The sequence below is a fragment of the Euphorbia lathyris genome, chromosome 8 (genome assembly GCF_963576675.1).
Source record: "Euphorbia lathyris chromosome 8, ddEupLath1.1, whole genome shotgun sequence".
Classification (NCBI taxonomy): Eukaryota; Viridiplantae; Streptophyta; class Magnoliopsida; order Malpighiales; family Euphorbiaceae; genus Euphorbia; species Euphorbia lathyris.
This window is the reverse complement of record NC_088917.1, coordinates 47,935,118-47,962,905: the sequence shown is the minus strand read 5'-3', so window position 1 is coordinate 47,962,905 and position 27,788 is coordinate 47,935,118. Positions and strand designations below refer to the sequence as shown.

General features: G+C 34.2%; 1 long non-coding RNA gene across 1 annotated transcript; it reads right to left on the bottom strand.

Moving 5' to 3' along the window:
• Nucleotides 1-11,328: 11,328 nt before the first annotated feature.
• LOC136202612 (uncharacterized) lies at nt 11,329-19,334 on the bottom strand. The gene is made up of 2 exons (XR_010674512.1): nt 18,973-19,334; nt 11,329-11,819 (listed from the first exon to the last, which is right to left on the bottom strand). It is a non-coding gene; the product is annotated as an uncharacterized lncRNA (long non-coding RNA).
• Between the last annotated feature and the right edge of the window lie 8,454 nt (nt 19,335-27,788).

Here is a 27,788-nt window from a genome sequence, read left to right as displayed (position 1 = left end):
GAGATCACCCTGGTCCAGAGTCTTTGCCTTCTCCTTTTGCTTTCCTTTGTCTCTTATAGTCAGTTTGACAATTGTAGGAGGATTGCTAGAAGGAGGGGCAGTGCTGACAGGAGTTACGTGGCAGACTTCTTCTAAAGCTCAAAGAAGTGAGCATCCTTAGAGACCGCCATTAAAGAGGTGGGGCATTGATAGGCTTGAAGCTTTTGGGAGTAATAGAGGGTCTCTTTGTGGCTGGAAGCTCTAAATCAAAAACCTCAAAAGCTAGCCTTTTATTATTGGAAGGCTTATTTGATATGTCTGGTTTTGATGCCTCATAATCATACTTGTCAGAAGATTGATTTTCTCTGGTTCGGAGTCAGATTTGGAGGAGTTGGTTCTTACTTTTTTAGTCCCCATCCTGGGAGACTTAAGGGATTTTGGAGTTGGTTTAGGCTTAGCAGCCTTTCTTTTCTTTCTCTTCTTATGCTCAGTAGGAGCAGTGTTGAACGATTTCTGCAAATGCATGGTTTCGCTTGTAGTAATAAAAAGATATCGATCCCACAAGGAACGTTTGATAATAAAAATTTATAATTCTGATTAAATTCGTTTTCTCAAGGTTAATAGAAAAATTGTTAAATGGTTCAAAAAAGTGATTTCTGATTCTAATTTTTGTTATAGTTTAGATTACAATTTATAGAAATTATGTTTAGATTAAAGTTAATTTCCAAGGCTTATTTATACTAAGCGAAAACACAACTTATAACTTTGATTCATTTAGAAAGATGTAACAAATTATCAATTAATTCAATTTAAAGGAATTGAACTGTAATCAATCTTTCCTCTTCGGCCTAAGACTGAAAACCTTAATCAAATTTGGAATCTAAACTTCATTACTCGAATTAACGCAATGACCAAATATAAATCCGAATTTTCTTAAGTGTTCAACAAAGTTTGCATGGAAGATTACTAAATTTGTTTCTAAATGTTTTTTCATGAAAACACCAATTAGATTACTTAAAGAATATCGCTTAGATCAAACTTTAAATAAACAACAGTAAAAATGGAATTGTATTGAAAAGATATTTTATTAGTTTGAATTGAAACTTCACAAGTTAACAGAGAAGAAGAAGCTTGGATAGCATTTTAAGTAATTGAGTTCCGGGTTGTCAATCCATTACTCAACTTCGTAAGTTCGTCAGACCCTGGGGCCTCCGACACTGGTTCCTCTCGCTGAATCCTTGAAATAGCACCTATTCGGTCACTACAGAGCATAAACTCGTCTTCAAAATAAACTCTAACATAAACTATAAAATCTGTATCTTGTATCTAACTATTTATACAACTTGTATAACAAGTATGTTTCTTACAAAATTATAAACTAGAATATCTAACATTGAATTCTGAAAATCTCCTCTATTTATAATTGTTCAAGAGGTGTGTTGAAAAGACGTATCCGTTGGTGAAGTGTCGCCTCTATCCAGATGAAAGTATGCGTCACTTGGAAATTGAAACATGTAAAATATGCTGAATAGAGTTGATGATTCTGTAGAGATTCTTAAAATCTTTGTCCCGACTTAGGGAGCAAGGAGGAGTGGACGGCGCACACGTTTCTGGTGCTACCAGACGCGTGTCGCGATCGATATTTCCAGAATCTCGGTCGCGACAGAGACTTGCTATTTCTTCCTTAGTTTTGGTTTGCTGATTCTCTGACGCGACTTCTGAATCTTGTACGTGTCTTTCACTAAAAACTTGATTTCTTACTCATTTTTGCTCCATTTTAGCTCCTATTTGGATTTTTCCAAATAATTAACACCTTGCACAAAAGTAACAAATACCAACGTAAAATCTTTCCAAAATAATATAATTAACATATGTTTCATATGAATTTGACATAATTATGCATGCTATTTTTGGTATATTTTGGGCTTATCAAATTTCATACACTTAAGTTTTTGCTAGTCCCGAGCAAAATTATCATCAAATTTATCTTTCAAATGATCTTTTTTTTTAAAATAGAATACATTTCCGAATAACATTTTTAAATTAGTTAAACCAAAAGATAAATCTCATAAGGTAAATTTATACGCAAAACATCAAACTAGCTAGGATTAAAGTGAATATCATCCGACTTGTATTGCAATTTTTATAATGAAGCATTCGGGATGGATGAAAGCACGCATGTTTTTGATCTTCGGTCTTAAGGCATTTCTAAGCATAAAATTTCCTTTTCCCAAACTTATAATATCTAATAAATATATAAATATGAATTTAGGTTTTTGTTAACTTATTTGCTAGTCACGCCCGTGATAAGGGTGGTCTCAACCGTGACTTTATAAACATTTTTATTTTGTGTTTGTTTAAGAGGTCCCGACCATGCCATGGGTGGACGCAACCGTGACTTTAAGCTTTAGACACGTTATTTTGCTTTTAATTTATATTTTAACGTTCTTTTCATACATCGATCGTGATAAGGGTGGTCGCAACCGTGGCCAAAAGTACAGTTTTATTTATTTTTCTTCCCTTTGATACCTCGACTATGACATGGGTGGTCGCAATCGTGGCCAAAAGTTAAGAATACAACTACTTAATCTAATTAATATGAGTTATAAAATTTTAATATGGGAAAGAAAATAGTACCTTCATCCTATATTGACTTAAAATCAACATGTATTATGGCTATAGTTTTCCTAAAAACTTCAATTGATTTTAAAGTAAGACGGAATCAAACCAAGCAAATAGCTAAAAATGTTAGTTTGATTAATGTCTATAAACCTAATTGAAAAATAGAAATAAGAATTATATTTATCATGCATTGACATAATACAAAAGAAGGATCGAAATAAAGAATTTATTATTTAAATACATTCACTCGAGACGTTTTCTTTATAAAAATTGTTTCGGATATTTGTAATAACATTCAATATTTGATTGCCCTTATAGAAATATTTAACTATTTCTTACATATTGATAACCTTGAAAAGCATATGTTTATTATTATGAAGAAATTTTTTTATTATGATAAAATTCATTTTTTAGCATATGTATATTTATGATTTTTTACGTAGGCAAAAATTTAAAACAAGCATTCGTACTCAAAGAATAAGTAAATGAAATATCGCCTCCTATACTTAAAATAAACATGCATTCATACTCAAAGAATGAGTAAATGAAATATAGCCTCCTACACTTAAATTGGACCATGTCCTCATTGGTGCAAAAGTTGATAATTCATAAGTAGATAGAGTACGAAATTATATAACCGAAATAAAATAGTATGAAACAAACAAGCATAAAATTAAAATAGAAATAGAAACTAAAAATCAAGGAAAGACAAAACCTATAAACGGGAAGGAGAATCTGGTGGAGATGGTGTCAACACGACTCATTGACGGCGGAAATAGGATAATAACCGACGTCGAGTGGATTTGTGTTCCCTTCGCAAGCTATGGATATTTTCACCAACTTCATCAATCCTCAAATTCATTTGGCGATTGTTGGCATTGACTTGCTCCAAGACACGTTGCCAACCTACCGTTTCATCAACATTGGCCCCAACGTCTTCACGTGGTGCCTCCTCTTCTCGCCTCTCTTCATTCCCACAAACATCCGCTTCTTCCTCCTCCTCATTCTCCTCATCATCCTCCTCTTGAGCTCCTGTACCATGTGAACTAGTAGCACCGCCACCCGAACTAGCAAAGAAACTCCTAGTGCTAGCCTCATACAATCTAAAAGTAGGCGGTCCTTGGTTAAGCACCAAATTTGCCCGTTGAAGTGCGGCATAATCCAACATAGGAAAATAAAAATTATGAGGGAGGGATTGGAATTCCGCCAAACCCCCCGTTGCTCCTAAAACAATGCTGGTAATAAAATTACTCATAAGAAATTGCCTATTGGTTGAAACGGAGTCTCGGTGCAAATTATAAAAAATCATCCCAACTTTGAACTTTTGACCATTAAACTCTCCCAAAAAGTGAATAGGATAAAAACTTGTGAAATAAGAAAACACAATTATCCTTAATGAGCTTGCTAGAAGTGTTTTTTGGACTAAAATTATCCAAATCCGTCAAAGATCTCCAAACCGGGTTGGTTTGAAAATTCTTAGGCTTAGCATAAATTTTTTGTATAGAGAATCCAAACCATCTACCCATCTCTTCATAGCCAACATCAAAATGCCTACCCAAATTCCTAAAAGAAATCCTACCATTCTTCTTATCATACGCTAAAGTAACCAAAAACTCGATAATATCCATTTCACTATGAGGGAAACGCATACCAGCAAATCTTTCCCAACCTAGAACTCTAATAAATTCATTAATCCTTTCGGAGAAGGAAAAACCACTCACCGTTTCAAAGTCTAAGAAGAGCATGTCGGTGAATATGATCTTGGATCCGGAAAAGTGCCTATAACGCCGCCCTTCCGCTTCCGAATAAATATCAAACGTTGCTCCATACTCAACCCGTAATCTATTTGTGGAGGTTGAAGGAGTTTTATGTGCAACCTTCTTGTGTCTAAGCATGGTTGAAAATTTGGTTTTTGTGAGAGAAAATAGAGAGATGTGAGAAAATTTGAAAGATATGGAAGGTTTAGGTTATGGTTTTGTGTTTGGGGAAGAAGATGAATAGAGAAAAGATATATGGGGAAGAACAAAATCTAATTTTGGGGAAAGCGAGAAGTGTATTGATTGGTGAAAAGTGAGGTGAATTTAAAGTGATTGATGTGTAATTAGTGTGGAAGAAGAAAAGATTTTTGATTTGAAGTTGGAATAGGAATAGCTGTAGAATTTAAGCCAATTTTCGGCCTAAAATCACCGTGTCGCGATCGAGATTCTCAAAATCTCGGTCGCGACATGTGTTTTTTAGGAAGAAAAATTCTTCCTGACTTCACCTACTTGCTGGTTGTCTAGAGATTTTGGAAATCTCAACAGAGATTTTCGAGATGTTCACCAAAATCTCTATTTTTTGACATTTTCAACTTGTTAAATTTATTTCTTCTTGCACTAATGTTCCTTTAATGATTTTTTAAACCTGAAAAAAACTTAAAATCAAAATTGAAAAATTAAATAAAAGGTTAGCCTTAACGGCTTCCTTAAACTAAAAATTCATAAAAAGATAATTTCATTAATTGAGGAACATATATACACTTTATATAAAAACAGAAAATATGTAAACTAAACATCAAAGATATATTTACTCATAAACACATTAAACACAATCAAAGAAACTAAGTCTAAACTTCATCTCTATGGATGGTAATTCCTCGTGCTTGAACCCGGTGTATTTTTACTTGAACTGTTAATTGTCTCTTTTGTGAAGAAAGAAACTGCGGACCAAGACGAAATTCTCGTTTGACAAGTCCTTCGTTCTCCAAGAATTCGAAATCAAGGACGAGAAATGGTTCATTCTCACTCCAAGAAACTGAAATTGTGCCCTTGGCACCCAGAATAACTACACAAACTATATTCCTATACCCAACGTTCTTATTCTTCGAACGTGAAGTAGATATCAAACCGTCCATCAAAAGTTTCGATGAATCCACAACATTACCTTGAAGTGTATCTCCTAAAACCTATAAATCTGTGTCACGGGCTACATTTTCGTAAACATGTCCAAAAAGACTGTAAGAGAGATACTTATGGAGATTTAAGATGGAGTTGGAATTAATCAATTTATTTAATGCAAGACGTGGTGGAAAATCAAACCATGCATGTAATTCGGGATAACCGAATGTAAATTCCCTTCCATTATTGCGAAAACTGAGACGAACTCGCCGCTTGTCGACGAATCGAACTGTTGAAAAGAACTCTACTGCCCAATTTCCTATAATTGGGAAACACATGGATGAAAACTTTGTCCATCCTAAATTGTTAAGATAACGATTAATATCTCTGCTGATACCGAGTTCATCATTCAAGAACTCATCCACATACATCATGCCACAAAACATGACGTAGCGGAAGTGCAAATAACGTCATCCTTCATCTTTGTTGAAAATAGGGAACCACGCACCATAACGTGCTGAGATGTCAACACGCTTTCCTTGAGCGGGATTACGTTTCTTCAATTGTTTTGGAGAAGGAGTCATGATAAAGTAAATTTTTGGTGTTTAAAACTTAAGAATTAAAACAGAGAATTCAGAAATTTTGAAGATAGATGAAAAAATATGAAAAATCTGTAGAGAAATTTAATTTATAGGTTTTTAATCCCAAAATTCATGACTTTTAAAAATGAAAAGGTGCCTTTAGGTGAAAAATAACTTAAAAGTTTGAAATTAATGCATGTGAGAAAAAGGAAGGAGAAGAAATTCAACTGACCAGCGGAGGAATCACGCGTGTCGCGGTTTGAGAATCTCGGCCTCGACACGCTTTGCCCACTGGCAAAGAGTTGCGCGTTGGACCTCCCTAAATCTCTATATGAGCAGAAACCTACTCAAGACATTAAAACAGGAATCTCATATGAGATTTTAATAATCTCTGCATGAGCAGAAATCCATAAAACTTCAAACAAAAGTCATTGTTGAGATTTTTAAAATCTCTATACAAACAGAAACTTAATGTTTGATATAATTTCACCTGATTTTAATTCAATTGAGATTTTTAAAATCTAAAAACATTTTTTTCTAATTAACTACAAATAATTTAAGATACAAAACATATATTTTTTAACATCTTTTTAATGATCAAAATTTATTTTATTATTAATCTAATCTAACTAAAAATGAAATGTAACTAAAAACTAAAAACTAAAATATGAAAATAATCCCTTAAGAAATATCAAGGAACGTCTAAATACTGCACAAATTCAATTACCTGGACTGGAGTTCCATCATAATAAATCTTACAACGATTACCGTTAACCTTGAATCGTTCTCCCTTAGAATTTTCCAATTCCAAAGCTCCGTGATCAAATGTATCAGTAACCAAATATGATCCCGTCCATCTAGACTTAAGCTTACCTGGAAACAACCTCAATCGGGAGTTAAAAAGTAAAACTTTATCCCCAATCTTGAAAGTTTTGACCGTAATTCTAGCATCATGTCATTTTTTCACTTTCTCTTTGTACACCGTAGCGTTTTCATAGGACAAGAAACGTAACTCATCCAATTCATTTAAATCGAACAAACGCTTTTTACCTGCACTTTGTAAATCATAATTAACGGTTTTAATTGCCCAAAATGCCTTATGCTCTAATTCTATCGGTAAATGACAAGCTTTACCATAGACTAATCTATATGGTGTCATTCCTATAGGTGTTTTAAATGCGGTACGATATGCCTATAGCGCATCGTTAAGTTTGTGAGACCAATCTCTCATCGAAGACGAAACCATTTTCTCTAATATCCACTTGAGTTCCCTATTTGAGATTTCTACTTGACCATTCGTTTGAGGATGGTATGGAGTAGATACACGGTGATGTACTCCGTATTTCTTCATAAGCGATTCAAACCTTTTATTAATAAAATGAGTACCTCCATCTCTTATCATTGCTCTAGGAACTCCAAATCGACAAAATATTTCGTTTAAAAACTTAACAACTACCTTAGCATCATTATTCGGGGTTGCAATTGCTTCAACCCACTTTGAAACATAGTCTACGGCTACTAAAATATAATTTTTGCCAAAAGAAGGAGGAAAAGGACCCATAAAGTCAATTCCCCACACATCGAAGATTTCAACCTCCAATATGCTCTTTAGGGGGATTTCATCTTTTTGCCTAAATTTCCTGCTCTTTGACACTTATCACAACGATTAATAAACAACCGAACATGTTTAAACAGAGTAGGCTAAAAGAATCCACATTCTAATACCTTTGCAACTATTTTACTTACACCATTATGACCTCCATAAGAGCTTGCATGACATTCAAACATAATAGAATAATATTTTGACTCACTAACACATCTCCTAAGCATGCCACCACCATATGTTTTGCACAAGAATGGATCTTCCCAAAAATATTTTTTAACATCTGAAAAGAATTTCTTCTTTTGTTGGAAATCCAACCCATCAGGAACTATATTTGCAGCAAGGTAATTAGTTATATCCGCATACCATGGTGCTATTAGACTCTTTACTTGCATGAGATGTTCATCAGGGAAATCATCTCGTATGCCTACAGTCTCACCAATGGGACCATTTTCATCTTCAAGTCTAGATAGATGATCGGCGACAAGATTCTCGACTCCATTTTTATCTTTAATTTCAATATCAAACTCTTGCAACAATAAGACCCACCTAATAAGACGTGGTTTTGCATCTTTATTAGCAAACAATTACCTCAAAGCAGCATGATCGGTGTAAATGATGACTTTAGACCCTAACAAGTATTATCTAAACTTATCACATGCAAAAACTACGCTAGCATTTCCTTTTCGGTTGCTGCATAATTTAATTGAGCACCGGATAAAGTATGACTTGCATAATATATGAAATGAAGTTTCTTATCTTTCCTTTGACCTAATACACATCCTACGGCTAAATCACTTGCATCACACATAATTTCGAAAGATAAATCCCAATCGGGTTTAGCAATTATGGGTGCATTGACTAGAGCAGTTTTTAATGTATTAAAGGCTTGCAAACAATCCTTGTTAAAGTCAAAAGGAGCATCTTTCATAAGTAAATTAGTAAGTGGTTTGGCAATTATAGAAAAGTTCTGTATAAACCTTCTATAAAAACCCGCATGTCCTAAAAACGACCTTACTCCCTTAACCGTGGTTGGTGGGGGTAAATTTTCAATCACTGAAGTCTTTGCTCTATCCACTTCCAATCCTTTTTCAGAAATTTTATGTCCTAAAACTATTACTTCATCAACCATGAAATGACATTTTTCCCAATTAAGTACTAGGTTAGTCTCTTCACATGTAGACAACACTTTATCTAAGTTTTTTAAACATGCATCAAAAGAATCTCCATATACGGAAAAGTCATCCATGAATACTTCCATGATATCTTCAATAAAATCGTTGAAAATAGCAGTCATACAACGTTGAAAAGTTGCAGGTGCATTACATAAACCAAAGGGTATTCTTCTATAAGCAAAAGTTCCATAGGGACATATGAAGGTGTTTTTTTTCTTGGTCATCCGGGTAAATATAGATTTGGAAAAATCTGGAATACCTATCTAGGAAACAATAAAATGCATGTTCGACTATCCTTTCGATCATTTGATCAATGAAAGGAATAGGAAAATGATCTTTCCTAGTTATCGTATTTAGGTTCCTATAATCTATATAAACCCTCCAACTTGTGGTGGTTAGTGTAGGTATTAACTCTCCTTCATCATTTCTAACTACGGTCATACCTCCTTTCTTAGGTACACAATGGATTGGACTAACCCATTCACTATTCGAAATTGGATAGATAATGCTGTTATCCAAAAGTTTAGTAATTTCATTTTTAACTACTTCTTTCATGTTCGGATTTAGGCGTCTTTATCTATCCGCTTTAGGAGGTTTTTCTTCTTCTAAGTGTATCCTATGCATAACAATGCAAGGGTTAATTCCCTTAAGGTCTGAAATTTGCCAACCTATACTTCAAATCCTATTTCTTACAATTTCTTTCAAACTCGTCTCTTGTTCATTAGTCAATTTGTTAGAGGTAATAATAGGTAGAGTATCGCCTTCACCTAGAAAAGCGTATCTCAAATGGCTGGGCAATTCTTTTAACTCTAATTTAGGTGGTTTTAAAACTGAGGGTGGTATTGGTCCATCATCACGAATCAAAGGCTCTGGAGCCTTATCTTCCATTTCTTCTTCAATTATGGGTTCTATAACATTTTCCTCTTTAACTATATCACTAACACATTCATCAACCAAATCAAGTTTCATACAAACAAACTCTTCCATAGGATATTTCATAGCTCTATTCATATTAAACTCAATTTCATCCTCACCAATTCTCAAAATTACCTTTCCTTCAGATACGTCGACTAATGCACATCCCGTATTCATAAACGGTCTTCCAATGATTAATGGATAATTAACATCATATGCAAAGTCGAGTATCACAATTTACTAAAACATCTTCAATTATACCATATGGCTTTTTAGTGGTTTGATCTGCTAATTGCAAAATCATATTAGTGCGCTTAATGTCTTCTTCTAGACCTAACTTTTTAAATATTGACAATGGCATTAAGTTAATGCTTGCACCTAAGTCAAAAAGACAATTTGAAAATTCAATATCTCCCAATTTACAAGGAATTGTGAAATATCCTGGGTCTTTTAACTTAGTGGGCAAATGACTCGACACAATTGAACTACAATCTTCAGTTAATGCTATAAATGAGATACCTTCCCAATTTATTTTCTTAGATATCAAATAATTCAAAAACTTTCCATAGTTAGGAATCTGAGTTATTGCACCCATAAACGTTAAATTAATGTGCAAATTTTTAAGTTTATCTAGAAATGTTAAAAGTTGTTTATCATAGTCCTTGTTTCGGACTTTTCGTGGAAAAGGGGGTTTTGGTTGAAATGAACTTGCATTTACTTCCTTGGTGATGCTCGTAAAATATATAGCAGTTAATAGGACAAGTGTATGTGTATCCTATCGCAACAAGTAGTAAATGTGCTAAGCACGAGATCGAACACAGGGACTATCATCACAATTAGTAAATCTATTAGGCTAATCCATCTGTTTAGCAAGTTGAATGTATATTGGGTTGTTGAAAAACTAATATAAACGGTAAAATAACTAAACGAGCAATACACGAGGCAGGTTATGAAATCAATGAGGGTTACAATCTAGGATGAGGAATTCATTGATTAATTCCTATGTATGGCTTTAGGGAGTTCAGGTTTATGTATTGCTAATAATTGACGGTAATTACCCTAGCAAGAAATACGAATGTGATTAAGGTCCATACAACCTATTTACATGCATTCAGCTGATGGCTTGGTTAGGCATATAACCTAGGACATGTAAATCTTTATGTTCTCTGGTAATTAAGACTAAAGCCGTAGCCCAGCCACGAAGCCGCGCTCCTAGTGTCCTAGCGAGGCCAAAACATGCAATTTCAGATTAGGCAATCTCCTGTCGGTTTCATATCTATCTACAATCCTATCTCTGTCAGGTTCTAGGCACTAAGCATATATATATATTGCAGATTAGATAATCTTCATCGAATCATATCTAGCAATAATCATATTCCTGTCAGTTTCAAGGCATTAAGCATGCATGATTTGATCAATTAAAAGCAACCACATAAACCCTAGGTCCCTAATCATACATAATTATACAATCAATTTCATCCCCATCCTAGATTGGATGAGGATTAGTGCATAGACAAACTAATCATGATAAAGAGGCAATTAGGAATAATGGAAAGCATATCAATAAATTATAAAGATAAAGATAAAGGGAGAGAAAGATATTTGAAACCCGTTTATGTGAATTGATTACAAAATAATGACGTCGATGCCCGCCCGTCAGATTGTTCTTCGAAGGAAAATAGAAACTACACTATCAAAGCTAGAAACTACACTATCAAAGCTAGAAAGAAAGTGTTTTGCGAAAATAAACTACGCTAAAACTGAATAGAGTCCAGTTAGGGTTTTAAGAGAAAACTAGCTCCCTATTTATAGACATAGGGAGAGACCATGGGTAATTTAGCCACAAAAGGATGAAAACCGGTGGGTCCCAGGCCTGTTTTGCGTGTCCCAGCTAAGGGGGAAGGCGCTGGTGCGCCTTCCATCGGTGAGACAGGGTCCTGTCTCGACGAGACAGACTTTTGTCTCACCGAGACAGGCTTCAGCTTGTCTAGTTTCTTCTCGTTTGGTCCCTAATGCGCCCAGAACTCTCCAATGGTCCCTGACCAATCTAGAAAATGCCCAAAAGTCCCTGAAAACACTGAAAATAGCATAAAAAGCAGAAAATACTAAATTTAACTGAAAACTATCAAATTAATACCAAAATTAACCAAAAACTAAATTAAAACAATCTAAATTACTCCTAAAAACACTATAAATTTGGGACGTATCAACTCCCCCACACTTGAATCTTGCTTGTCCTCAAGCAAGACAGAATCCAAAACAGAGAAAAATCAACAAATAGCTCCCATACAAAAACAAGAATCCATTACACTTTATAATCCACAACAGTTCAGACAACTCATTTTACAATAAAAAACATAATGAGCCTCAGACGAGTCTCCAAAACTGATTAATTATTTTATCGATCAACACTTCATGAAAACGAAAGAAGAGAACTAAAATTGATAGCTCGCAAGTGGTCACTCTAACGCTCAAGTGTTAGGGTGTAAATGCTTTATTTGTAAACGCTCTACATGTTATTGCACAAAGTAGTCACGTTGGGATTGCATCATCCATCCGGTCAAAATTAATGCATTAAAATTAAACAAGATCATATGTCATATTTCTTTAAGGGTTGTAACATAGGCTAAGGGTTGGGGTATGAAAAAGGGATTATGTAGGCAAAAAGTTAATGACTCGACTAGCTAAGATTTTTGCAAAAGGGACACGTTTTCCACTAAGTGTAAGAAGGTTAAGTTCAATGTTGTTTTTGTGATTCAATGAAGTATTCGGGAAGCAACTAAAATATAAGCACGTCCTTTATCCTTTCCTCTATGATTCATTCTTTTGATTTGGTTTTTAACCATATATATTTTTTGAATAGAGGGGAAAAAGGATGGAATTTGAATTGGTAAGATTGCTTCCTCTATTAAAATTACAACCTTTTAATGATTGCTAACGAGGATTTGAAGGATAGTTGTGTCTAAGGATTTATCAAAACTAAATCGAGTCAATTAACTTGGGTGAGAAAGGATATTTAAGAAGGCCAAGTTTTGGATATTTAAGAAGGCCAAGTTTTGTAACAGGATTGATCAAAGAAAAGGGTAATTGTAGGCTCAAAGAGGCTTATCTAGTGGATTTGTTAAGGAATTTTGGCTAAGCAAAAAATAGGCTAATGTTCACAAAGGGCTATACCTAGGGTGCCTAATCACTTCAAGTTTCTTTCTCTTGCAACATCTTAGTGTAGTCATAACGAGTCTTTTAGGTTCCACTACGAACTTTAAGCATTTTATGTCCTTTAAGCTTTTTACACTTTCGTTTGATTAGAAGTTAGATCTTAGTTATCAGCTATTTTTGTAGTTTTTCAACAAAGCTGCTGGCACGCTCGCAATTCGATCCAATCCACACCAAAAAGCAAGGTTGTAAAAGACGTTAGGCGCTATTCGGGCGGAGAGGGCCCTTACTGATTAATCAGCGATTAATCGGGATTAATCGAATTTGTATTTTTTATATTTATTTATTTTTCATTAAATAAATTATTATATAAATACCATTAATATATGAATTATATTATGTAAAAATAATAATATAAAATATCTAGGATAGAAAAACATATATATTTTAATGTTATTTATATTAATGTCCTTAAAAAAAAATAACAAATAGATCAATAAAATAATATTTATAACAAAATATGTCAAAATAAAATAATATTAATATTCTTAAAAATAAATTTAATATTTTAAGGTTTTTTTATTTTTTTGTTATTTGATATAGTATTTTTTTAAATTAAAAAAATTGACATAAAATTTAAGGATCATTTTTTTCAAAAAGGCCGCATGGGAGCCACCTAGGACCACCTAGAAGCCGTCTTGGACCGTCTAGGAGCCGTCTAGCCCGCCTGAGACCGCCTAGACAGTTGTTAAGCCCAAAATATACCTAAAATATCATTAATATTTACATCAGTTTTGCTATGAAATCGTGCTGTTTATATCTATTTAGAGTTCTTTTACGTCCGAATATGTTTCTTTCATGCAAGGTACCTAAATATTTGGTAAAATCCAAATAGGAACGAAAAGAGGTCAAAAATGAAGGAAAAACCCTAAGTTACGAGCCAAAAAGATGAGGAATTCGGCGCACCAATATGAAGGACGGGAAGGAGGCGAATCCAGGAAATAAATCTCGTGTCGCGCCTGAGATTCCCTAATCTCGGTCGCGACACGCTAAATTCCGGCGCCTCTCTCCTTCATTTTGAAGACAAATCAACAGCTCCCTAATCTCGGTAGGATCAGCAGGTCTTTCAGCAAGTTTTTGGCGCCGTTGCTGGGGAACGCCAAATTTTTTAACAAAAATTTATATTTTTCGTGTTTTATTCCGAAGCTTGGTTTATAATATATGTATTTATTTATTTTTATAGTTTTTTTTTATTTTGAGGATGGTCGCTAGGACTAAATCCTCGGTGTTATTTAACGTTTGCATTTAGATATCTGCAGATAAAAAAATACAAAAAAATCCAAGTTTTCTCAAAGAAGATAAACTGGAGATTTGATGCACAGAAGAAGTCTACAGGAAAGAAATTTAGCATGCAAATACATCAGAAGGGAGAGGAAATTTTTCAAGAAAATTACATATCAGGTTCCGCCACTGCAGTATCAGCAACAAGACAGATGATTTTCCTAGAAAAAAAATTAACTCTCCCCAGAAGAAGTCTTTCAGCACCATTTTCACATGTTTAATTTCAAAGAAACGCGTCTGTTCGGGTGGATAGAAACATCTCTTCGCAGCGGACACGACTCTTCAACATCTATAAATAGAGAGTTGATTTCAGAGTTGTAGAGGAGAGTTAGATAATTAAGAAGAGTGCAGAATTTATGCAGAAACTCTGACTCAGAAATGAGTCAGAGATTAGATTTCATTTTTTGTAAAAGCAATCTTGTCGTACACAAGTTGTTAAATTAATTACAAACACAGTAGCAGTTATATTTAGATTAAGATCTGTTCAAACTAGTTTACATTTTGGTAGAAGAAGAACCATCACTATTCCGAAGATTCAGCGAGAAGATTAAGTAGCGAATTCGACCTCGGAGCCTGACAAACTCTAACGAGGTTTGAGGAAAGGATTGATGACCCGGAACTCCAATGTCGTTTTGAATGCTTCCATGCTTTTTATTCTCTGTAAACTTGTATCAAATTCACACTTCATCTAATAAAGTTCATGCAATTCAATATATTTTTATGTAGAACTTCTGTAAAGGATCCGAAGTGAGTTCTGGTGTTTTCATTAAAACGTAGTTAAATTCAATATCTTTACAAGGAAACTTTGTTGAACACTTAAGCAAATTCATTCTTAAGGACGATATGATCGTTAAGTCGGCTTATCGGAAATAAGTATTAATTTGGTTAAGGTAGCAATCTAACCCGACCGTAGGAGGATTGTCTTCGGTTCAAAGCCTTTGAATTGAATGAGTTTATGTTATTACACTTTTATAATTTATACAAAGTTTAAAGTTGTTTTCTTTGCTTAATGCAAACGAATACAATTATTATCTTATTTTAAACACTAAATGTTTCTGTTTTGTAATTCATATTCAAACAAAATTGATTTCTAACATTCTTCATATATTCTAAACTAATTCTTATTTAATCAATCTCAAAACCAATTTCAAATAACGATTATCTATTTTATAAACCTTAAGACGTATTTAAACTATAAAATAATAAGTTTTTGTTGAAAAACGTTCCTTGTGGGATGAATGTCTTTTTATTACTACAAGCGAAACCGTGCACTTGCAGAAATCACTCAACAAGTTTTTGGCGCCGTTGCTGGGGAACGCCAAATTTTTTAACAAAAATTTATATTTTTCGTGTTTTATTCCGAAGCTTGGTTTATAATATATGTATTTATTTATTTTTATAGTTTTTTTTTATTTTGAGGATGGTCGCTAGGACTAAATCCTCGGTGTTATTTAACGTTTGCATTTAGATATCTGCAGATAAAAAAATACAAAAAAATCCAAGTTTTCTCAAAGAAGATAAACTGGAGATTTGATGCACAGAAGAAGTCTACAGGAAAGAAATTTAGCATGCAAATACATCAGAAGGGAGAGGAAATTTTTCAAGAAAATTACATATCAGGTTCCGCCACTGCAGTATCAGCAACAAGACAGATGATTTTCCTAGAAAAAAAATTAACTCTCCCCAGAAACCTTTATCTCTTTTCTATAAACTTAACCCTTCACCAAAACGTGATATCTCTTTGTAAAAAAATTATTCAATTCTTACAGTACACCCAAATAATTTCTTTTTTTTATCCTATCATTTCCTTAACCACCTACATATATCTCTCTAAGAAACAGCCGATCAACTTTTTTCAGACAGATACATTAGAAAGTAGGAATAGGGAATACAGTCCTTGAAATTATCTTATCTGCCAGGAAGGAATTGTCGACTTTTACCACAGTTTCAACAGTTTCAGTTCATGCACGTAGTTCTTGTTCATGCGCAGAACCAGAAGTTCGGGCATTCAACCGGAATCAGTAGATCCTTAAATTGAGAAAACGTAAAAAAATATATATTCTTTATTCCAGGTAAGTAAAACTGGACAGGACCATATTTAAATCTGGTCCACATAATTGATTTGTCCAAAATTTAGATTCTCCTTGAGAATTCTTAAGGATTATCACATTTTTAGTTTTTCGTATTTTAATCTTTACATTTCATTTTAGTATTAATCTTTAGTTTAGAAAATAATAGCCAGATTAGAAATAAATAAAAATTCTCATTGAAAGAGATTCAAAATATGCTATGTATCTTAAATATTTGTAATTAATGAGGAAAGTGTCTTTAGATTTAAAAAAAAAATCTCAATTGAATTAAAATCACACATGATTTAAGTTTCTGTTTGTATATAGATTTTTAAAATCTTTACAATGATTTTTGTTTGAAGTTTTATAAAATTATGCTCATGCAGAGATTAATAAATCTCAACTGAGATTCTTGATTTAAAAATCTTTAGGAATTTCTGCTCATACTGAGATAATTATAATCTCAACTGAGATTTTAAATTTTGTTAGCCTTATAGAAGTTTCTGTTTGTGTAGAGATTTGATAATCTCAATTGAGATCTTTATTTTTCAATGTCTTATAAAATTTCTGCTCCTACTGAGATTTTGAAAATCTCTATAAAAATTAAGGAGGACCAACACAAAGCATTCCTTGCCAAGGGGAAAGACGTGTCACGATCGATATTCCAATTTCTCGACCACAACACGCATATTTTGAAAAAAAAAATTTAAAAATGTAAATAATTTTCCTCTCTATTTCTAATTTTAGATTTTTTTCACCAAGAGGCACAAAAGGCATCTTTTCATTTTTCATAAGTCATGATTTTGGTTTGAAACCAACAAATTATTAACTTGACATATTTTCAACATTACAATTTTTTTTTTATTCTTAAAATTTTTAGTTTTTAGGTTAGTGTATATCAAGTTTAAAATCAATAAAAATTTATTTAAGTCATGTTTTTAATCAATTTTCAAGAAATTAATGTGTATATATGAAATTTCAGGAATCTCAGTTGAGATTTCAGGAATCTCAGTTGAGATTTCAGGAATCTTAGTTGAGATTCCAAGGGTCAAATTATTCAAGGAAAGGGAAGCGATTTTTCTGACCTTACCGAGATTCGCGAATCTCGGCCGAGATCAACATTTTTGGGTTTCGACGCACATTTCCTAAGTGGAAAATGGCGTGTCGCGACCAAGATTCCCCAATCTCGATCGTGACACGAGCTTTTTCAGTCTTGTAGCCTTTTTTCTCCTTCAATTCATGCACCTATGCTGTAAATTTCGAAAACACAAGTTTTTTCATGTTCAAATGGCGTGAATTTGCACCTTTTTAATCCCAATAGACACTTTGATTTGTCCTGGATTCATTATAAATAATTGAAAAAGATCAGATTTCTTTTACTTCCATTTCTTTTATCACACCCGACCCCAAACGACATCGGGTATGAACTGAAACAGGATAACAAACTTCTAACAGTCTAAAAGCCGGACGTATTTTCTAATAGATAAAAATTTATTCGGACTACCTAACATTTATTTAATTATGTGGCTTGGACTTGATAATTCTATCAAGCTTCCTACGTATCCCGAACGTCATGCAATCTTTAAATCGGGAATCAAAGCCACGTAATTCTACTAAGGGTTTAATATTTACGGAACCTCAAATGTGATGCCCTAGGACTTATAACTGCTTACTCAAAACCTTTACTTTCAGATTAATCTCTATCCCAAAACAGCATAAAATTGAAAAGCTTATTATTGATAGACCTATCAATATATAATTTGAATTACAGACCACATTATACTTCCCAAACTATACTATAGCATGTTATACACATTTTGGACTCAAAATATTCATGAGCAATTGCTTCCCAAAAACAGTAGACTTCCCCTCGATGCCATCACAGGGTTCAATGTTCTTATTTTCTATCGCAACAACCAATACTGGTTTCCTGTCATGCTGTCTTTTGGGCTTGATAATTGGACCAATTTACACAAGTTCATTTCACAAATATCATCCTGTTATGTTTTAACCAAACATTCAAGGTTTTGGAAAGGTACAAGAATATAAATATACTAGATTTTGAAATGCACTTTTGAGAATGACTCTAATTACTTTGACTTCTCTATCCTACTAGGAGAGGCACACCTTACCCTTGTTTGAATATTAAACTCATAGCCTATGATGGATAATTCCTTTCTAAAGGAGCATGTTTCACATTTCAAACTACTGAGAACTATTGCACCATTTATTATTTCCTAATTTACTGGTAAGTAACTATTATATAACAATACTTTAAAAGTTTCCTTAAGGAAATACAACAGATCAACCTTCCTACAGTTGCATTTGAAGCTCAATCAAATAAGGGATTCTCTTACAAATTACAATTTGAACATAAAACCCCATAAAAAGAACAAATCGAATTTTTCCCAATAATATGCTTAGAACAAAATGTACCCAGGAACTGTCCAACAGAAACACATCCAGAATGCTATGGTAAAACATACGATTTAATGAAATCAGAAGGAATAGCCGAATGCTATAATAGCAGAGAAATTACTGGAATTCTCAAAGTCAGTGAAAATTCAGATTTTGCATATAAAGACACAAAAAGAGAAGCAAGAATTGGGTTTTCTAATAACTAATAATATGAAGAAATTAGGACATGGGTATCTTTACCTGAACCCTTTACATGATCGATTCTCCCTCTTAGAAATGCTCATTGTCGATGCCAGGACCACCCGAGGAGAATTTCTGGTCTATTCCACCCATTCTCGTGTGAAATCCTATCAAACATTTTAGAAGTAAAGGAAGCCAACAAAACCATTGAGGGAAAGGATAAATGAGAGATCCCTTTCTTTCCCATTTTAGTGCGTGAAAGAGATGCAGGGTGAGGACCTTTTTAATCAAAAGAGAAAAGGAAGTAATCTAGATGCTTCCTGTTCTTTCTCTAGGAAGATGGAAATTAGGGAGAAGGTTCATGAAGAAGAGTTGCCCCCTCACTTTCCTGAAATCCCTTTTTAATCCCTCCTAACATATCAATTAAAGTATATGTTTAATTGTAACCAAATTCCCTTACACAATTTCCTATATCAATTAAGTATAAGTTTAGGATTTATATTCACCTGGTCTATTTTCACTCTTTCAAATTCTAACCACAATTTCATCACTCATTAACATATCAACTAATTATATGTTTATTTGTTCATTACTGAAATTCCTATATCAATTATAAGTTTGGGATTTGCATGTATAACATGATTTCTTCTTTCTTCTTCTTTTTTTTCTTGTAAATTTCAATTTAGACCCAATTCTTATAATTTATGTAATTAGGTCCCGTTTAACGTATTTTTACCCTATTTGTTCTCTATTATGTTCCTTTAATCTAATCATCTCCCTTTTCGTATTTATTTCTATTTTATAAGTAAACAGAAAATTAAGCGCTTAATGGTTCGGTATTAGTCGAGGAATTGAAAATTCATCAGTGATCTGAAATCAATCAGTTTTCAATTTGAACCTTTATTTATTATTTCGATCACACACAAACAAATCACTGTATATAACTGATCTCAATTCTCATAAAAATATAAAAAAGACTAGTCCAAGAGATGCTTCTCGAATTTAATAGAATTAAATGGTGATTTCGAAATATTATTCCGAAAATTAAATTCAAATTAATATACCAATTTCCTTTGATTTTATTCATATACTTAAAATGCTCACTATCCAAATTCATATTTTATTTAGTGTATATACTCTACAAACTTTTAACGCCTAATTAGCTTATTAATACACGTAAAAATATTATATAACTTAATATCATATTATAAATAACATTTTTGGATACGGACGTGACATCTTTTCATCTCTATCAGACAAATTCTGATTTCTTCTCAATTATCAACCATTTCCAAATAGAATTACAGAGACTTTTTCTTCATTTACAAACATGACCACCAAGCATAAATCTTCAAAGAAGAATGCTGCTGCACGCAATAAGCATCCTGATATGTCAGAACGCTACGGTGCACCATTTCCCATTTATAATCATGATGAAGGAAGACGATACTATCGATTCTGATACGCTATGTTCGTCGGAATGATGTATATGGACGAGTTTTTGAATGATGAACTCAGGATCAGCAATGATATGGATTGCTATCTGAGGTCCAAGTTACAGATTTATATGAGTTGGGAGACATATTCCAAGGCAACACTATTAATTCCTCACAAGATTTTTAGGGAGGGGTTAGTTGCCGCATCACGTTCAAAGAAACGACAGGTTGGGTTCGGGAACATTATTTGTGGAATCATCAGTTTCAGTTCCCTGGATTGATAAGGAATCATTTCCCGTTCTTGACTATGAATTCCTTGAAAGTGAGGGACTTGTCAAAAGAGTGTTTCGGGCTAGAGAAAGGCGTATCCCAATTCATCGGGATGTCCTTTGATTTTATGTTGTTTTGTTTTAAATTGTTTGTAACTAGTTTGTATATAGGTTTGTTTTTTTAAATTTTTTTTCTTTTTTCCTTGTATATATGTTCTTGTCAATTTATGTAAACATATGTTCATGCAATAACATTTTAATTTCATTTCATAATTTCATCTTTTGTTCTGGTTTATATCTGTTTAATTTATAAATTATTATCAATGCATCTGTATATATATATTGAACAAGATCATTGAACTTCCATTAATGTACATTTATTTTTACCTCTTAGAAGATTAATTTGCATTCAATGCTTATTCATTTAACTTATATGAATTAATGCACATTGATTATACATTAACTCTAATTAAGGAATTTAATGTTTCATTACTCAAAATTTAATAAGGATAAACATTTGGTTTTCCTTGTATTTAATGTTTTGATTTGTGTTTTTCAGTTTCAGGTTTACATTTATTTCATTATAGGACATATTTACATAGCAATTATGCCAAACGGAGTTTTTCGACGCGTTTTTGAAGCAACCAGGTCCGAATCTCGGCAGGGATTAGCTAATCCCTACAACTTCAGCAAGACAGGCCAATTTTTGGAGAAATATTCTCCAAAAATTGCCGTGTCGCGACTTGTAGGGCGGGTTTGTTCCGGATTTTTGCACATAAAATTGTCTTTTCCTATTCCTACACACATTCCAAACACCTATATTCACCCTATATATACCTACCCCTTACACAAACATCAAATCACCTCCAATTTTACCCAATTACATACACTAACAAAGATAGTTTTATACATATTTGGCTTTCCAACTAATGGCTTTGTTGAAAAGCCTAAGGAAATTGATACACACACCATTTGACATGCTTTCTCCAGCCAAGATACTTTTTACCCTCAGAGCACCTCTAGCAAGTTGATTAGGGATAATTCTATATTCTATTTTCATAAGTTTTTATCTTTCTCCTTGTTTGGAAGGATTGAGAGTTCTCAAGTTCAAGTTAGGGATTTGTTTGTGCTTGATTGTCTTTTTAAAGGTCTTCAAGTTGATAGCATTGGCATGCTATTCGACAATTTACACCGTGCCTCCGCATCCCACACTAAGCAAGTAGGGATTTGTTTATGCTTGATTGTCTTTTTAAAGGTCTTCAAGTTGATAGCATTGGCATGCTATTCGACAATTTACAACGTGCCTCCGCATCCCACACTAAGCAAGTACCTTTGGGTAATTTTATTACCGGGATTGTTATGGGAGCACGTGTTGAATTGGTGGATTTTCAAAACCTCACTTACCATGGCCATTTACCTCTTTTGGATGTTTCATCTCTTTTTTGAGCCAATTTATTGCTTTAGGAAGGTCCCCCCGTCTTTGTGTCATATGAGGAACGTGTTCAGCACCTAAATGTTCGCACGGGTGGAGGAGCTTCTAGTTCTCACGGGTTAGGTACCGAAGAGGGTGAAGACGAAGAAGATGATGGTGAGGAGGAGGAGCATGTTGACGCCCAAACACAAACACAAAGGCATGTTGAAGAAGAGCACAATGTTGATGATCAAGTTAATTTGCACCAAATTTTGAACCAAATACCGGCAAATGAATTTGCGGTTAGATGATATTGATGAAAGCAATCAAGAAATGAGTAATTACCGCAGTGGGTGCAAATATACATACTTTGCGGAGAGAGCACACGTCAACCCGACGCCGGTTGTTATCATTTTTCCGTCGTCAAAGCGTCGTGACCACACTGTCTCCACCGGGTTCACCTTCACAAGAATAAGTTTTATCTTATCTTTTCTCAACTCATTTATATTGATTTGTTGTTTTTAATTAAATTTTGGTACAATGCTTCTATTTCATATTATGTTTGGTACAATTTTGATTATCTTATGATGGATGATTTAATTTCATAATTTTTCTTTCTTAATTCGTATGATTTATTTTCGTATAAATTTTTCATGTTTTATCAATTTTTGCACCAATGAGGACATGGTCCAAATTAAGTGTGGGAGGAGATATTACATATATCGTTTTATTTTTAGTACGAATAAATGCAACGAATAAGAATGATTGACATTTATTTAAATATAAATGCATGTTAATAATTTTTAGTAATATACAATATGTAACAATTGTTTTATGCCAATGCAACACATATTGCAAAAAGTTTCAAAAATGACATATTTTTAATATAAACATTATTTTTCATAAACTTAACATTTTCATATGTTTAAAAAATATTTAACTTATGATTATTTTTAGGTTATCATTATCAATAGAAATAATATTTCTACACGGACAATATTTTTCAAAATTTTTATAAATCTCCGATACAATTTTAAATAAAATTGTCTCGTGTGAATGTTTTAAGTAAAAAAATTCTTTATTTAAATCTCTATCTTATATCACGCAAAATTCATGATACAATAAATCTTATTTTTAATTTTCAATTAGGTTTATAGGCATTAAATTGAACTAACAATTTTTAGCTCGGTTTGATTTCGTCTTACATTAACACCAATTGAAGTTTTTAAGGAAACTTTAGCCACAATACATGTTGAATTTTAAGTCAATATAGGATGAATGTGCTATTTTCTTTTTTCCAAGTTACAAATTTTAATTTTATAATTCATGTTAATTAATTCAAGTAGTCGTATTCTTAACTTTTGGCCACGATTGAGACCAACCTTATCACAATCGAGGTATGAAAGGGAAGAAACATTAAGTAGATGGTACTTTTGGCCACGATTGCGACCACTCTTATCACAATTGAGGTATGGAAGGAACGTTTAAAGCAAAAATTAAGAGTGTTTAAAGTTTAAAGTAACGACTGCGTCCACCCATGGCATGGTCGGTACCTCTTAAGCGAACACACATAAAATGCATATAAAGTTACGATCGAGACCACCCATATCCCGGACGTAACTAAGCAAATAAAATAATCTAAGTACTTATTCATTTAATATAATTCATATAATAGTTTATGTTTGGGAAAGGAAATTTTGTGCTTTGAAAAGCCTTGAGATGAAAAACTCAATAACATGCATGCTTATATCGTCCTGAATACTTCAATTTAAAATTGAAAATACAAGACAGATGATATATCTATCGCCTTTATACTAGTTAGTTTGATATTTTGCGTATAAATTTGCCATGCGAAGGTTAATCTTTTCGGCTTAACTAATTCAAAAAGAAATACAAAGATATATGTTTTATTTTCATAATGAGATTAGTTAAAGGATAAATTCAGTGAAATTTTGTTCGGGACTAGCAAAATATTAAGTGTGGAGATTTGTTAAGCCCAAAATATACCTAAAATATGATTAATATTTACATCAATTTTGCTATGAAATCGTGTTGTTTATATCTATTTAGAGTACTTTTACGTCCGAATATGTTTCTTTCATGCAATGTACCTATATATTTGGTAAAATCGAAATAGGAACGAAAAGAGGTAAAAAATGAAGGAAAACCCTAAGTTACGAGCCAAAAAGACGAGGAATTCAGCGCACCAATACGAAGGACGAGAACGAAGGCGGATCCGGGAAATAAATCCCGTGTCTCGGTCGCGACATGCTAAATTCCGGTGCCTCTCTCCTTCATTTTGAAGACAAATCAACAGCTCTCTAATCTCGGTAGAGATTTAATTAATCTCGGTAGGATCAGCAGGTCTTTCAGCACCATTTTCACATGTTTAATTTCAAAGAAATGCGTCTGTTCGGGTGGATAGAAATGTCTCTTTGCAGCGGACACGACCCTTAGACACGACTCTTCAACATCTATAAATAGAGAGTTGATTTCAGAGTTGTAGAGGAGAGTTAGATAATTAAGAAGAGTGCAGAATTTATGCAGAAACACTGACTCAGAAATGAGTCAGAGATTAGATTTTATTTTTGTAAAAGCAATCTTGCCGTACAGAAGTTGTTCTTAAATTAATTACAAACATAGTAGCAGTTAGATTTAGATTAAGATCTGTTCAAACTAGTTTACATTTTGGTAGTAGAAGAACCATCTCTATTCTGAAGATTCAGCGAGAAGATTAAGTAGCGGATTCGACCTCGGAGCCTGACAAACTCTAACGAGGTTTGAGGAAAGGATTGACGACCCGGAACTCCAATGTCGTTTTGAATGCTTCCATGCTTTTTATTCTCTGTAAACTTGTATCAAATTCACACTTCATCTAATGAAGTTCATGCAATTCAATATAATTTTATGTAGCACTTCTGTAAAGGATCCGAAGTGAGTTCTGGTGTTTTCATTAAAACGTAGTTAAATTCAATATCTTTACAAGGAAACTTTGTTGAACACTTAAGCAAATTCATTCTTAAGGACGATATGATCGTTAAGTCGGCTTATCATAAATAAGTATTAATTTGGTTATGGTATCAATCTAACCCGACCGTAGGAGGATTGTCTACGGTTCAAAGCCTTTTAATTGAAGGAGTTTACGTTATTACACTTTTATAATTTATACAAAGTTTAAAGTTGTTTTCTTTGCTTAATGCAAACGAATACAATTATTCTCTTATTTTAAACACTAAATATTTCTGGTTTGTAATTCATATTCAAACAGAATTGATTTCTAACATTCTTCATATATTCTAAACTAATTCTTATTTAATCAATCTCAAAACCAATTTCAAATAACGATTATCTATTTTATAAACCTTAAGACGTATTTAAACTATAAAATAATAAGTTTTTATTGAAAAACGTTCCCTATGGGATCGATATCTTTTTATTACTACAAGCGAAACTGTGCATTTGCGGAAATCGCTCAACAACAGTAAAAAAAAATTGGTCAACCGATTTATACCACCCGATTAGTGAAAATTGGGATGGTGTTCTAAAAATCCCCGCTTAGGCGGCCGCCTTGGCCGATATTTAGAACACTGCCAAAAAAAGGCACGAAATTTTTTTTTGGCACACCCAGTAGGACACTACTGAGATGGCACCTAGAAATAATGTAAAGGAGAATACTGCCGCATCGATGGATGGAGACTTATATGGAGTTATAGGACAAGGAGAAGGTCCTGTAGAGGTGACTGACGAAACTGAAGCAACATTCCCAAAATTTCAGGATATGGAACATGTCAAACCAAACAGGGCGAGGGAGCGCAACGAACAAATCCCAGAGCCAGAGTCATCTCTGACTGTAGCAGGTGCCTTGAGCAACTTGCAGAAATTCCTAGACCTGATGATCAAAATGATGGCATAAGGGTTCGCTTAGAAGCAGCCAAAATCCCTAGTTGGAGCTAGGAAAGTCACCATGGAGGTGAACAAGATTGCTTCACCAGCCAAAGGAAAAGAAGATGTGATCTCACTGGAAGGTCCGCCTGAGAAGTACCAGATACCACCATTAAGAGAAGATGGAATCCACAAAAGCTCTTCGAGTGGAGGAAAAAACCCTGTTGGGGTCAGAATCACTCAGCCCGCTCCACCAATGATGCATTTCCAGTCACATACTAGCATGCAAACTGGTCCCCAGTTTTATCACTAGGAGGATGATATGCTTCAAGAGCAAGGGGGCAAACTACGAGGAGGAGGAGGTAGCCCTTGTGGAGCTTCTTATGGCCCTCAATTTAGTTCCCACTCGAACCAAGGAGGAAATCCAGCAATGAACATGGAACTAGTAAGAGCCATGGTTCAAGAACTCTATGGCCCCGGGCTCCGAAAGTAGGGAGGCCAGAGTTCCACAAGCCATACTCCGTGGCTGTAGACAGAGATAACCCTTATGCCTGGGGATATCGAATTCCTGATGACAGTGTACGCTGGAGCATGTGGCTAGATTCACTATCCAATGCGGGGAATTAGCTAACCTTTTTAAGTTTGATTACTTCAAGTTGAGATTGTCCTTAATTCTCTCACGGGTCTGGCCTTCACTTGGTTCTCATCTCTCCCACGGAATTCGATATTTACATGGCAAGACATGGAGAGACAGTTGCAAACTCAGTTCTATCGTGCAGAACCAGAAGTGTGTGGCTGAATTGTCCAGGATGTCCCAGAGGAATAGGGAGATGGCTAATAATTATATCGTGCGGTTCAACGACTAAGAAGTCGCTACAGAGTCTTCCTGCCAGAGCGTGAATTTGTCAAAATGGCCCAGAGAAAGTTAGATATAGAGCTCAGAAAGAAGTTCCAATAGATGGAATTTAGAGATTTCTACGACCTAGCTCAGAAGGTGTCTGAGTATGAGGATTTGTTAAGAGAGGATAATTATCGAAAAAAGACCTCGATATGCTCTTACTGTTAGGAAACCAACAAACCAGAGGTGGTAGTGGCAGAAATCTTAAACAAGGGGGCAAAATTGTGCCCGGATCATTTTCGCCCAATTAAGGAGGTAGATCCCAAAAAGAGCGTCGTCCAGTACACTTTCGACGTGGAGAAGACTGAAGAGATCTTTGAGTACCTAGTCAAGGAGAAGTTTATTGTTTTCCTGCCGAACTATAAAATGCCATGAAGAGATGAGCTGAAGGGGAAGACTTATTGCAAATACCACGATGCGTGGACACATTCCACTGGAGCTTGCTGGACCTTCCACAACCTCATCCAGGATCGTATTGAGAAGGGGATATTGAAGTTCCCAAAGAAGAAAGAGCCCATGATCATTGATGAATATCCTTTCCCGCCAGCAACTTCGGTTAACATGGCTTCTTTTGATCTTAGACAGGTCTTAAATAACAAAAGAAGTAGGGCGGAACAAAAGCCATGCAGGCCTCAGATAGCTCAGAACAAATGTTGGGTGCCGAGGAAGAGGCTTAGCGTCCATAAGAGATTACAGTTCCCGAAGAGCAAGGCCAGCACCACAAGAAAAGAGCCACAACCTAAATTCATAAGGAAGCAGCCTAGGTTTGTGGTTCCTTCCTCAACAAAAGCCTACAAGGAGTGGCATGTGGTGACACACAATAAGTTCCCTCATCTTAGTCCTAGTACCAGAACTCAGAAGCGCAACCTGTTGAGGAAGAAATTGGCTAAGAAGTATAAGGCAGAGAAAGAGAAGAAAGTATGGAGACCAAAGCAGCAGGCTGCCAAATTCTCAGGACCAGTCGAAATAAGGATAGGTGA